Below are 13,208 nucleotides of genomic sequence, written 5' to 3' on the forward strand. Positions count from 1 at the left end.
AGCTTCCTGTTGAGTTTCCCTGTTTGAGGGACAGGAACTCCCTGCTCTACTTCTCTCTCCCCCGCCCATGATTAAAAAAAAAAGAATACCGAACGAGGAAAGAGTCCACCGGCCGAAGATAGAACTCACTCTTTCGAACCGAAACGTTGAAGCCAAACCGGGACGCCCGGAGGTCGCCAGAGGGATTAAACCACCGGCTACATGGCGCTGTAGTGGGGCGTTAACACGCACAACTTTTCCAACAACTCCCGGTGAGTTGAAATGTTTGAAGTTAGTTTCGGTGTGTGTGGATTCCCAGATTACCTCACCCACGACTGAGGGTCAAAAAAGTTAGCTTTGACTGAATTGTTCCAAACGGCGAGAGGAAAGCTGGAGGAAAGCCGCTGGTTTCAGGCAGACTGTTGATAATTAGCTTGTAGAGGTGAGCAGCTTGCTGCAGCATAAAGCCATTTTCCTCCTGCCTCACAGGCCTGAGCTGCTTCTAATCTCAGGCCGAGCCACGGAACTGGGATAGAGCCTAAACATAGCAGAGGAGGGACTGAAAAAAAAACAGCAGTTTGATCACTTTTTACTCAAATTGTTCCACTTTTAATCGATTTATCTGCTTGATTACCACCTGCTGCCACCTGGAGAAAAGTTATCAGAATCAGAAATACTTTAATAATCCCAGAGGGAAATTACTTTATCTAGTAGCAAATGTAGAATAAAATTAGCTAAAAAACGATTTGTGAATATCTAATGTTATGACTAGAGCTTTTGATGAGTTTTTTTTTTCTTTCCGGTAACTATTTTTCTGAAATAAGGTTGGAACGGCACTGCACTTAATTTCTGTATCTGATGATGCGTTCACTGACCTTTCTTCCCCTGTAAATAAAACTTTTCAAAGAAACACAAGTGGTTTTCTAGGCAAATTCTTTTATTTTTATTTTTGTTTATTTTTTGTTGTTTTGTATTTTAAACAGTTGTATGAAATAAATAATTTGTCTCGATTAGAACTTTGAATTAGCAGCGAAGTGTTTAATTGGATGACTTAAAACTGTTTAGATACTGAATAGACTCCTGTGAAAATCCTTTTTATTTATACATATCTTGTTTTTTTATAAACTATTTTCAATAAATGGTTCTTGTTGATTTACCTTTTTAAATGGGTAAAATAAATGTGGGTGAATGAATTTGTACAAATCATTGGCTAGAAACGCAATGTAGGGGATTGGGAACAATTGGATCTCTTTGTTCATTTTTTGGTTTAGACCAGGGGTCTTAAACGTTTTCCAGGCCAAGGACCCCCAAACTGATGGTGAGATGGAGCAGGGAACCCCTAATTATATACATTTTACGAAATTGTGTTATATCAAACTGGTCCTATAGTCACTATTATAGATGAACTCATGTAGCGAAAGTAATTCCTCCCTGGGATTGTTAAAGTATTTCTGATTCAGATTCCTTGTTGATGGGACAGGTGTTGGGAATAAAATGGTGCCCAGCTTGAAAGAGCCGTGTGTGGCAGAATGTGTGCATAGGTGACAGAAAAACATCTCCTGCCTCAGTTTATCTCTTTACTACAGTGTGTTGGATTCATGTTAATGTTTATTTAAAGACATTTCAATTAGTAGAAAAAATTGCAGGGGGAATATAAAAAAAAGTCTAATCAACCAAAACTTTTGCGACCCCTATGCAGTACCTCTGTGGACCCCCTAGGGGTCGCGGACCCCCTGTTGAAGACCTCCCGTTTAGACTATTTAAAGCTGATGAAAGTACTTTTTTCACATTTGCACCTGAATGCAAAGAATCAGATGCTTTACATTGTTGGCGGATGGTTACAAGTTACATATTAGGGATGTAACAGTTTAACTTCTCACTTATGATACTGATATTTTAGCTTGGAGTACTATCTAGTACTGGTATTTTTTTGATACTATATATAAGGATCAATCATACACACATAATTTCTCATTTTTTTGTGTAAAAGATTAGAAAAGTCTGCTTGAATAATATTATTCAGAAAACAACAGGCAACAGCATTTGCTATGAGAAAAACTGGCCCATTTATTATTGACCAAAGGATTACGTAAAGTCACATATCTGAGATTTTGGAAGCAGATCAATATATTCAATTTTTTTTTTTTTTTTTGGTTGGCATTGGACCAATTTGTTATATCAATATTTAATTGGGATATTCCCTTTTCAACAATCAAAATATTTCATTGTACCGGTAAGTGAAAAAGATTCTTATAGATTGTAGTTCTGCTTTCTATAAAAGATATTTTATAATAACATTGCAGTGGTATTTCAAAGCTTTGATCAGATGACTATTATATATTTGGTAGATGAGTAGGCTTACATTAAGATGTCAGTTTCAAAACTTATCTGGGTTATATTAGGCTTTCATTGACATAGGGAGAATGAAACGACCTATGCACCAATGAACTTTAATTTAGGCAATTCTCAGTTGGGTTGGAAGGTTGTAAGTACCACTCCTCCCTAAAGGGATGGGTTAAATGCAGAGAGTTAATTTCGTTGCTTTGTAGTTGTGACAGTGTAATGACGATAAATGTTGAATTCTATTCTTCATGCGTTCGTTATGCAACATGTGCCTTTGAGAAAACTGGAATTCCAAATTTGTGGAAAACCACAATTATAGTAAATGTGGCTATGATAAAACTGCCAGTAATAACCCCATCATATACATGCATATACGCATACATATACATTAGGGCTGCAGCCAATGATTATTTTGCAAATTGATTAATCTGTCGATTATTATTATTACTTTTATTTTTTTATTAATCGATTAATAATCAACCAAAGGTTCCTTAAAGAAGATTTTCTACTGAAGTAAAACACGTGAAACTAAAATGTTCCAGAACATTTCAGGAGTTCCGGTTTGAACATAATGTCAGACGAAAACGTTTTCCTTTTTAAATCTTAAATGCAAAATGTTGACACATTTTTTTTTACAATTTTGATATAATCACTGCTCTAAGTTGGTCGTTCTGTCAGCTAAAGGTATGTTTTACAGTTTTTTTTATACTCCAGTTAACGATTGATTGATTACTAAAATAGTTGACGATTATTTCAACAATCAATTAATAACGATTAATCCGATCAATTGTTTCAGCCCCAACATAAATGCATTATTGATTATTTATATTCGAATTCATTTATATTTTTTGATAATTAGACTATTCACTGTATCCTCCTCAGCACATAAACACACAAGGCATGAACACAGACACATGCACAAACAAACCTCCTGTCTTTGCTCTAATGTAGCTGATAAAATGCTTTATACTGAAGCAAAACTAACAAAAACAAACTAATGAGCAAATGTTAAATATGTTTTGTTGTATGTTTTATATTAATGGAGACCGTTTCAGCAGCTGTTGCCCCAGTCCCCTTTCCTGTCGGCCATGATCAAAAACCTTATTTAATAGCTAATCTAGGTGATCTCGATTCATTCTAACCATATTATTAAAAATAACCCTAATCCATATAGGTTTGATGCAAATCATAAAAATGGTAACAGTTACAGTGACCCTGGAAAAAAAAGAAGCATTTTTTTCTTCCGACGAATCTTGGAGCAGCTCTAGAATCTGCTCCTTTTTCTCTGGAAGGGAATGGATATCTGATTTTGCTTATGAAATATGAGGGTCAGTACTCTAACTTTTTTCTGATAGGAGAAAATTGACATGTTGAAATTGTCCTCAGTCTCTCCTACGTTTAAGAACAGCAAAAGTTAAACAGCACTGTGTAAGTTTTGATCCAAGCATTAGCTTCATTTGAAATATTTAAAATTATATTTCAAGGTGCTTTCAATAGCTGCCACTCGCAGCTTATCCCCTCCCTGTAAAGAGAGAGCAGCCGAGGTTAGGAGCAAAATGGCAGAGTTCATCCTGAGGATTGGGAATGTGTAAGTTCTCTAAAGTTAGGAGCTACTTATTTCTTTACTACACATGCTTCCATGAGAGCAAAGACTTAGTACTGTACGCAGCTAGAGTGGAGAGAGAGGGGCGGGGCTTGTCACACATCTTGTTTGATCTGCAGACAATGGTCATTACCCACAAAGTGGTGAAACTGCTCTTGTTGAACTTTGCCATAGTGCAGTGCTGCCACTATGGAGAGATATTTGTGCCATCGGTTTGAGCGCGCAGGAACCAATCCGAGCGCGCAGTGAGACAACACGCGCGCGCGCAAAACCGGTCTGGCGCGCGCTCAACTCTGAAAAACCCTCTCAACACACTGTTCTCGCGCTCAGTTTCATCTCTGCGCGTGCTCGAATCCGTCTCTGCTCGCTTGCTCTCCTGCTCTCTCTCTGCGCTCAACACCAGCTGTGCGCTCGGCTGTTTCTCCGCTCGCTCGACTCTCTGCGCTCGCAACTTCAGCAATGTATGTAAATGAACCATACCATCAGCCAATCACACCCAGCTTCTTTTCATCCAATGAAAGCATTCCTTCCTTCTTCTTCTTTTCTATCATGGCGGTTTGCAAGCAACTTCAAGGTGCATACCGCCACCTACTGTTCATGAGTGTGTAGCAACATTGTTTTACATCTATTAAATTCTATTTTTTAATTTTGCATTCTGAAGATAACTAAATAATGCTTTCCTTAATCTATAAACATCCTTTATATTTCCTTTATTTCCCAATAATCCTTTAAGACTCCATTCTTGGCCTGTCATTTCAACTACTCTTCTCAATTTTTCCCTTTCAGGTTCATATGTTTTACAGTTCATTAATATGTAAGCATTCGTTCCAAATACTACATCCGGTTAGATGAAAAAAAAAAAAATAAATAAATAAAAACACAATCAGGAAAATCAAACTACTCTTACAGTTATTTTGTCAACATTCCTAAGATAGTACTATAAAATATCTTGAATTATCTCAAATAAACTTCAGTAAAACAGTTATTAGATCATTGCCTCATCCATCTCTTTTACCTGCTATTGACATGGATTTAAATTTGATGTTTTAAAAGAAAAATAAGGAGGATATTTCAGGTTCCAGTATGGTTCAACAGTATATAGATAATGTTTTGGATCATATTGGCCTTACTCTTAGCTTTTGTGGCGGGTGTTTCTTCTTTTTGTTGTTTTTTATGGAGGTTGGCAAACAACAATTACCGCCACCAACTGAAAAATCCTGTTTATCAAATTATTCTTTTTAATATATATAATAAAGAATAACCCTCTTATTTAGAGTCCATCTGTAAAAGGTCTTCTAAATAATAATTGTTAAATTTCAGATCAGGTCTGCTGTCTGAATAATTGCGTTTAAATTAATATAACGGTCGCTGATCTAAAATCAGAGCAAACTAAACTTCTTAATGGAACGATTTCTTCAATCCATTGTAAGGCCAATATGATCCAAAACATTTCTCCTTTGTAGGCTGAATTCCATCACTGATTCTTTTACCCGATTTAAAAATAAATTATGAAACTAAAACAAAACACCATTCCTAATATTGGAATATTTTGAAGCATCCATAAAAAATTTAACATATCCATAATATTTTTTATCTATATATTGTTGAACCATACTGGAACCTGAAATATCCTCCTTATTTTTCTTTTAAAACATCAAATTTAAATCCATGTCAATAGCAGGTAAAAGAGATGGATGAGGCAATGATCTAATAACTGTTTTACTGAAGTTTATTTGAGATAATTCAAGATATTTTATAGTACTATCTTAGGAATGTTGACAAAATAACTGTAAGAGTAGTTTGATTTTCCTGATTGTGTTTTTATTTATTTATTTATTTTTTTTTCATCTAACCGGATGTAGTATTTGGAACGAATGCTTACATATTAATGAACTGTAAAACATATGAACCTGAAAGGGAAAAATTGAGAAGAGTAGTTGAAATGACAGGCCAAGAATGGAGTCTTAAAGGATTATTGGGAAATAAAGGAAATATAAAGGATGTTTATAGATTAAGGAAAGCATTATTTAGTTATCTTCAGAATGCAAAATTAAAAAATAGAATTTAATAGATGTAAAACAATGTTGCTACACACTCATGAACAGTAGGTGGCGGTATGCACCTTGAAGTTGCTTGCGAACCGCCATGATAGAAAAGAAGAAGAAGGAAGGAATGCTTTCATTGGATGAAAAGAAGCTGGGTGTGATTGGCTGATGGTATGGTTCATTTACATACATTGCTGAAGTTGCGAGCGCAGAGAGTCGAGCGAGCGGAGAAACAGCCGAGCGCACAGCTGGTGTTGAGCGCAGAGAGAGAGCAGGAGAGCAAGCGAGCAGAGACGGATTCGAGCACGCGCAGAGATGAAACTGAGCGCGAGAACAGTGTGTTGAGAGGGTTTTTCAGAGTTGAGCGCGCGCCAGACCGGTTTTGCGCGCGCGCGTGTTGTCTCACTGCGCGCTCGGATTGGTTCCTGCGCGCTCAAACCGATGGCACAAATATCTCTCCATATGCCACTGGCCTTCAGGGGGGCTAGACCTGGAAGTAACAGGTGTAGTGCCCCCTAGTGGCTAAAGGCTACGGTGCTGCTATAAAACCAAAACAATGTTTTTGTTGCGCATTTTTAAATCCTAACTTTACAAAATAGATGATTTAATATTGTCAATGGAAATCATGGGTTCCCCTTAGGTGTGTGTGCAAATGGTTGTCTTTGTGTTGCCCTGCGATGGACTGGCGACCTGTCCAGGGGTTACCCCGCCTTTCACCCGTAGACAGCTGGAGATGGGCACCAGCACCCCTCGTGACCCCAACCACGATTAAGCGTGACCGAAAAGGGATGGATGGAAGAGAAGCCCGACCATGTGAGCACTAATTAAGCAAGTGCTCACGTAGAAAAAAAAAATGGTTGTTGGAAACGAGTGCAAGCTATGAGAACGAGCATAAGAGTGGCTGCAGTTCTGTGTTTTGGCCACAGGTGGCAGTATCATTTAAAAACTCTGTAGTGCTTCTTTAATGTTATCAATGAAAGATCTCATAAAAAACAATCCACATTGGTAAATAAAACTATTCTGGTCTTCCAGTTAGCAGCTCAATATGAGGTTAACTGTTTTTATCTTAATGCACTTTTTTCTGTTTTGTTTAAATAAATTGGGTGAATAGGCATGGATCATGTAAAGTAGCTGTGATCATCATAGTTTCCACTCTGATACATCCATTCTGTGAATTATTTACTTGTGTTTAGAAGCACAAGTTTGTTTTTTTAAGGTATTGCTTCTCGTATTAATTGAGATTTAGTTTTTTTTTCTGTCAGCTTTGAAAACCAGAGAATGGAAGAAGGAAGGAAGGAAGGAAGGAAGGAAGGAAGAAAAGGATGGGGAAGGTTGATGAGGCAAGATATGGTATCTGAAACCACATCTGTTGGGGTTTTTGGTGAAAGCGGTGCAGAAATGTTTTTCTTTGCGGTTGTGTTTCTGTTTGAATGATGCCATACAGCCAAATAAGTGCAAATACATCATAGAACAACCCCTGAAACTAACTGGTTTGTAACTTGCCACCATTGCTCCTTGTGAGTGAAGTTTTTAGAAGGTCAGCCTCCCTGAATCAGCTTAATTGACATTTTGAAATGCTCAAATGAATATGCTAAGGATCAACTTCATGCAGTGAGGGTTTTTTATCAAATATTTCTAAAGTTTGATTTTTTTAGTTTTTAGTTTTTACACTGATATGTGATAATTTATCATTCTGTCATGTAATAGAGCGAGATCTTTTCACACCTTCGTCTTAACACCTTTGACTTCCTTCAGCCTGGCAAACTTTGATGCACCAACCTGCTGCAGTTTGTTTATTCTGACACGTGATGAGGAAATATGGCTGATGTGCAGGGCATGGGCAGATTGCTGCTTTTGCTCTGTTTCTCACTTATATTTCCTTCTTCAGACGGTTGATTCGTTTTTTTCTGTTTGTATTGAAGTATAAAAAGTGTCAGACATTTTGTCTTTAGTTACTCAGGATTCTGTCAAAGTGTTTCCTCTTTTAGAAAATGTAAGACAGCTAATGGCAGAGTCTTACTACCTTAAAAGCTCCTTTTCTTATTAAGTCATCTACATAGTAAGCATCTCTTGGTTTGTGATGCACCAAGATGATGGGCACTGTTTTGAGTTTAATAAGAGATTGTAAAAAGGCCAGAGATGTCTGCTTTGATAAGTAGAGATAATCCTTTTAGCTACCCTCGAAATCAAAACGACTGCATTTAAGGCCCGTATTTATTAAAACAAGCTCTTAAATGAAAAGAAGTTTAAAATAAATTAGTTTGTATGCATCATTAGCCTTCAAAAGTAGAACAGAAAAGTCAAATGAAAAGAAAACTCGGTCAGAAAGAATTAGTTGCTGCATTTAAAAACCTAATCTGTGTTAGCCTGATCTACTGTGTACAATAAATAAAAAATGTTATATTTCAAATAATGTTGTAGGTTGATATAAAATTAAAAATCAGCATTTTTTACATTTATTGGCAAGGAAGTTTTATGATTTATTATATACAAATCATGGTAATTTATGAAACATTAAAAACTCTGAAATCTAACACTTTGCAAAATGGTTTATTTCTTTCATTGGTTTTATGACATTAACCATAAAAGATGTTTTTATGTTTCTAAACCAGTCTTGACCCTAATTAATGATGGTTCACTTTTGGTTTCAAAAAAAGTTGTCTTTAATGGCTTTGCATATATGGGAATTTACACCCAGAAAGATACACTTTGTTATGTGTTTCTGCAACTTTTTAAACTTTGTACCGTATTTTCACGACTATAAGGCGCACTTAAACGTCTTTTTTTCCCCTCAAAATGTGCGGTGCGCCCTTTGGTGCGGTGCGCCCTATGTGTGTTGTAACTGCTACTTTTGAGACCACCTCATTGAGGAGATGATGAAAGAGTGGCTGAATGTAAGGAGACCAGGTGTTTTTTTCCACTCATCACCATCGCTGTTAATATGTAACTGCATGCCTGCCCATCTCACAGCTGATGTGAAAAACATGGGGAAACAAATTAACGCTGTGCTCGCTGTTCAACCGCTCGACATCGGTGTGAACCGGACGCAGCAGGTGCAGCAGAAGCAGCGAGTTTACATGCAAAGTCAATGGTTGACGCGCGTATAGGCGCAGCAAAAGGTCCCGCAGCGCGTTTTGAGCAGCAGGAGCGTTTAAGCATCTGCCAACGCGCTGCTGCTGCTCGAGATGGAAAAATTGAAGTTTTGCTGCTGGACGCGCCGCATCAACCAATCAGAGAAGCAGATCTGGGAGCTGACAGCGAGACAGACACAGCGCTCTGATGACATATGATATTAACGCCAATGAAAAGGGCTGGATGGATGAGGAGATGATGAAAGTGTGGCTGAGGCAGGTGTATGTGAGGAGAACAGGTGTTTTTTTCCACGCATCACCATCGCTGCGTGCCCATCTCACAGCCGATGTGGAAAAAAAAGGTGAATCAAATGGACGCTGTGCTCGCCGTTATCCCGGGAGGTCTGACAAAGGAGCTTCAACCGCTCGACATCGGTGTGAAGCGGCCGTTCAAAGTAAGGCTGCGAGCGGCGTGGGTGGCCGACAGAGACCACAGTTTCAGGATAAGTGGAAGGCAGCGCCGGGCAAGTTACGCCACAGTTTGCGGATGGATTGTAGATGGACTAACGTGTCTGCTGGCTCTGTTGTTCAAGCTTTCGCAAAAGCCGGCATTATTTCTGAGGAGCCGCGCTGCACGGAAAGTGACTCTAACAGCGAAGAAGGGGAAACTGGCATGTCTGATTTAGCGCAGCTGTTTAATTCAGAAACAGAGGATGATGACTTTGATGGGTTTGATTAATACTTTGTAATAAATACATGAATAAAGCACAATCATACTCAGTTTTGCTCCCGCTGTATTTTTCTACCTGAAAACTTAATTCAACAGCAGCCTCTGGGCGGGTCTCCTCCTCTTCACCGCGGCGGCTGGCAGGTGTTTTTTCATCTAAATAATCTAAATCTTGCAGCAGGGGCGTCTCTAGGTTTAAGAAACAAGGGTGGCTCAGCCCCTAGAAGATAAGAATTTTTAAGAATTTTTTCAGTGCACCTGCTAAGGCGTTGTCTAAGACAAGGGTGTAACTATGTGTTGAAAGTTGGTGGGGACGGCTCATAAGGAAAGGGAGCTACCTGCGCGACGCCTTTTTTTTTTTGTTGGAAAGGATAAAGCCAAAAAAATGCGAATAACATTTATCAATTTAATGCTTACAGTTGAAAACATAACTGTTACAATATTCACTTATATATTTTGTGCAAAAAATATCAAATAAATCTAAACAGACAGTACAAATCAAAGAAATCAAATAAATATATCAATTTTGTAGAACATTTATTGACAGTCAATTTTGGGTCACTTTTTAAAATTAATTTACTTTTAAACCAGGACTCGGACAAGATCTTATGGGACCTTAAGCAGAATATGATTAAGCAACTCCGTCTTTCTGTCAAGAACATTCACCAGCGGGGTATCCAGGGGGGGATTTACCATTAGGCAATACTAGGCAGTTGCCTAGGGCCCCAAGTTCCTGGGGGCCCCATAAAACTCTGTTTCCATGTATGGTTAATACAACTAATCCTTATTTGTGCACATTAATTATGTTTTTGATAAAAATCCTTTGGCTAAAATGCCATCAGAACGCTGATAAATAGAGAGAAAAAAGGGACAAGAAGAGAGGGACAAAACCTAGAACAAATAATGGATGTCTATTCTATTAACATTTCTCTATCTGTAGAATGGGTCTGTTTTATGGGTTTTCTTCTCAGGGGGCCCCCTGCCTGTCTTTGCCTAGGGCCCCAAATTTCCTAAATCCGCCCCTGAGGGTATCAATACTGATTTGATAGAATCTGGGAGAGCGGACTATGTTCAACCATCCATTTTCTTTAACCTTATCCCTCAGTGGGATCAGGAGGTGCTGGTGCATATCTCTAGCCACGTTCTGGGTGAGAGGTGGGATCGCCCTGGACAGGTCACCAGTCTGTCGCAGTATGTTCAACCAGCTTAAAAGTAATCGGTAATCAGATTTATTATTTGCACTTTTACTAAGTGAACTTTCTAACTCCCTTAAATCTGAAATTCCAATGCCAAAATTGTTTAAATCTTTTATCTTTGGACCCCCTGCAGAGTGTCGTCACACCTGCAAGATCCTATCCTTACCTTCCTGCTAGATTGCAAAAAGCAGCTTGCTCATGAGTTGTCAACTTAACACGCTAAATCTTAAATGTACGTGTACATATAAAAGAAAAAGGGGCGCAGTGCTTGCTACTGAATGGCAACACTATCAAAGTCAGGAAAAAGTTTTAAGTGAAGCCGGGATTAAAACAGTACCTACAAGAAGCTTCAAATAAAAGGTGTTCTTTATGTTCAACCTAAACACCAACTCCGATAGACCATCAGTAGAGCAGGTGTTTAAATTAATCAATCACTGCTGCGAAAGCTTATAGCAGTGAAAGCTAATATACCACAGCCATCACTTAATAAACGCAAAATAAACAACCCTCTAAAAACGGAAAACTGTAATGGACTGAAAGTCCTGTTTTTTATGTGGGAAATTATTTGCGTGTGTTTTAGTATAATTCTGATATATTGGCGCTGTTGTCTGTTTCTATGGCAACGATACTGAATGTAGTGTAGCTTAGAGACCTGCATGGGTCGAGTTTTACCAACCCGCACCCGCCCGAACCCGTTAGGATGACTACCGAACCCGACCCTGTCACCCGCGGATATCTTCAATTCAAATGTTATGGGGAGAGGGCGGAGGGGGGTGATGGGGAGAAAGCGAGAGGCAACAGATTCTTTTTTCTGAGTTTTTTGTCGGGGTTTGTGGACGGTGAGCAGCGGGGAGAACTTTTTTTATTTTCTTTCTGAGGAGCGGCATGAATGGGGTTTTAATCAGATATACACAGCACCGAAAGCAAAATACGTGTACAAAATATTGTTGGGGACATGTCCACACCAGTCCTTAAGGAAGTTACGCCTATGATTGTTCAGATTAACTTGTCTTCTTTATGGCTTTTATTCGGTGCTTTACTGCATTTGTTTTGGGAAAATATGAGGAAAAAATAAATACAGAAAAAAAAATATTTTTTTTTTTAATCGCAAAATAATTATAGGGTGGCTAATGCCAAAGAAAGGGTGACTGAAGCCACCCTTAAATAGGTCTAACCGCTTATGTCTTGCAGCTATATTTGCTGTGATCAGTGGGAATAAAGTAGTTTTAATATGTTTTTAAGTGAGAAAGTCCACCTGAAAACTTAATAATTGCAGTCAGTTCATCCAGATTATCTATTTCTGTCGGAGCCGCTCAGACCCCCACATACCAGCGGTGCACCGACATTAGAAATCCCTTCAACAGCAGCCTCTAGGCTGGGCAGCCTCCAGGTTCACCGCGGCTGCTGGCAGGTGTTTTTCATCTAAATAATTTTAACTGCAGGCACAAGGATACCGGTAATAAAAGTGAACAAATTCCGTCGGCAGGTTTCAGGATTTTAAGTTAATTTAGGAGCGATCACAGCGCTGTGTCATCTGCGATGTGTCTGTCTCACTGCCAGCACCCAGGTTTGATTAATACTTTGTAATAAATACATGAATAAAGCACAGTCATACTCAGTTTTGCCCCCGCTGTATTTTTAAATACGCAGTAGAGGTATTTAAAGGTAGTAGAGGACATGTACCTGTATATAAAAAACGCGCCCTATAGTCCGGTGCGCCTTATGTGTGTGTTAAGTACAGAAATGGCACACATAACTGAGAGTGCGCCTTTTAGTACGGTGCGCCTTATGGTCGTGAAAATACGGTAAACGTCTCTAAATATTGTTGTAAAAGAGTGAGGCCATAGATCTGTACAGGGGCATGTAGGCTTCAGTCTGAGGCTTCTGTAAACATGACCTAAGCTATTTTGTTTAATTTCATATTTTCCTAGATTTAGTATTGAAATGACAATGGTTCACATTATTCCTTTGTGATAAAGGGCGACTATTCTGCACCTTTTTGATGCACCCCTTTTTTTAACACACCTGAATCAAATGCGTGGCTCATCAACATGGCTCAACTGAGCTAAATGAGAGGATTGAGCCTTTAGATCCTGGTGTGATAGAGATGAGATGCATCTATGGCTACGTTCACACTGCAGCCTGAGGTAAATCCGATTTTTTTTTTGCCCAATTGCGACCTGGATCTGATCTTTTCATGGCAGTCTGAACAACACATTGATTTTTTCCAATGCGACCCAGGCC

The 13,208-nt window shown here is 38.7% G+C and overlaps 1 protein-coding gene across 1 annotated transcript in view; it reads left to right on the plus strand.

Moving 5' to 3' along the window:
- The window catches only part of cyfip1 (cytoplasmic FMR1 interacting protein 1), a 51,623-nt gene continuing 38,415 nt past the window's right edge, over positions 1 to 13,208 (plus strand). Inside the window, exon 1 of the mRNA XM_038271743.1 lies at positions 1 to 251. The gene's annotated coding sequence lies outside the window, so the exon portion shown is untranslated. The remainder of the gene's footprint in view (positions 252 to 13,208) is intronic.

Source organism: Cyprinodon tularosa, unplaced genomic scaffold (assembly GCF_016077235.1).
Source record: "Cyprinodon tularosa strain WSP-4 unplaced genomic scaffold, ASM1607723v1 ctg808, whole genome shotgun sequence".
Taxonomy (NCBI): Eukaryota; Metazoa; Chordata; class Actinopteri; order Cyprinodontiformes; family Cyprinodontidae; genus Cyprinodon; species Cyprinodon tularosa.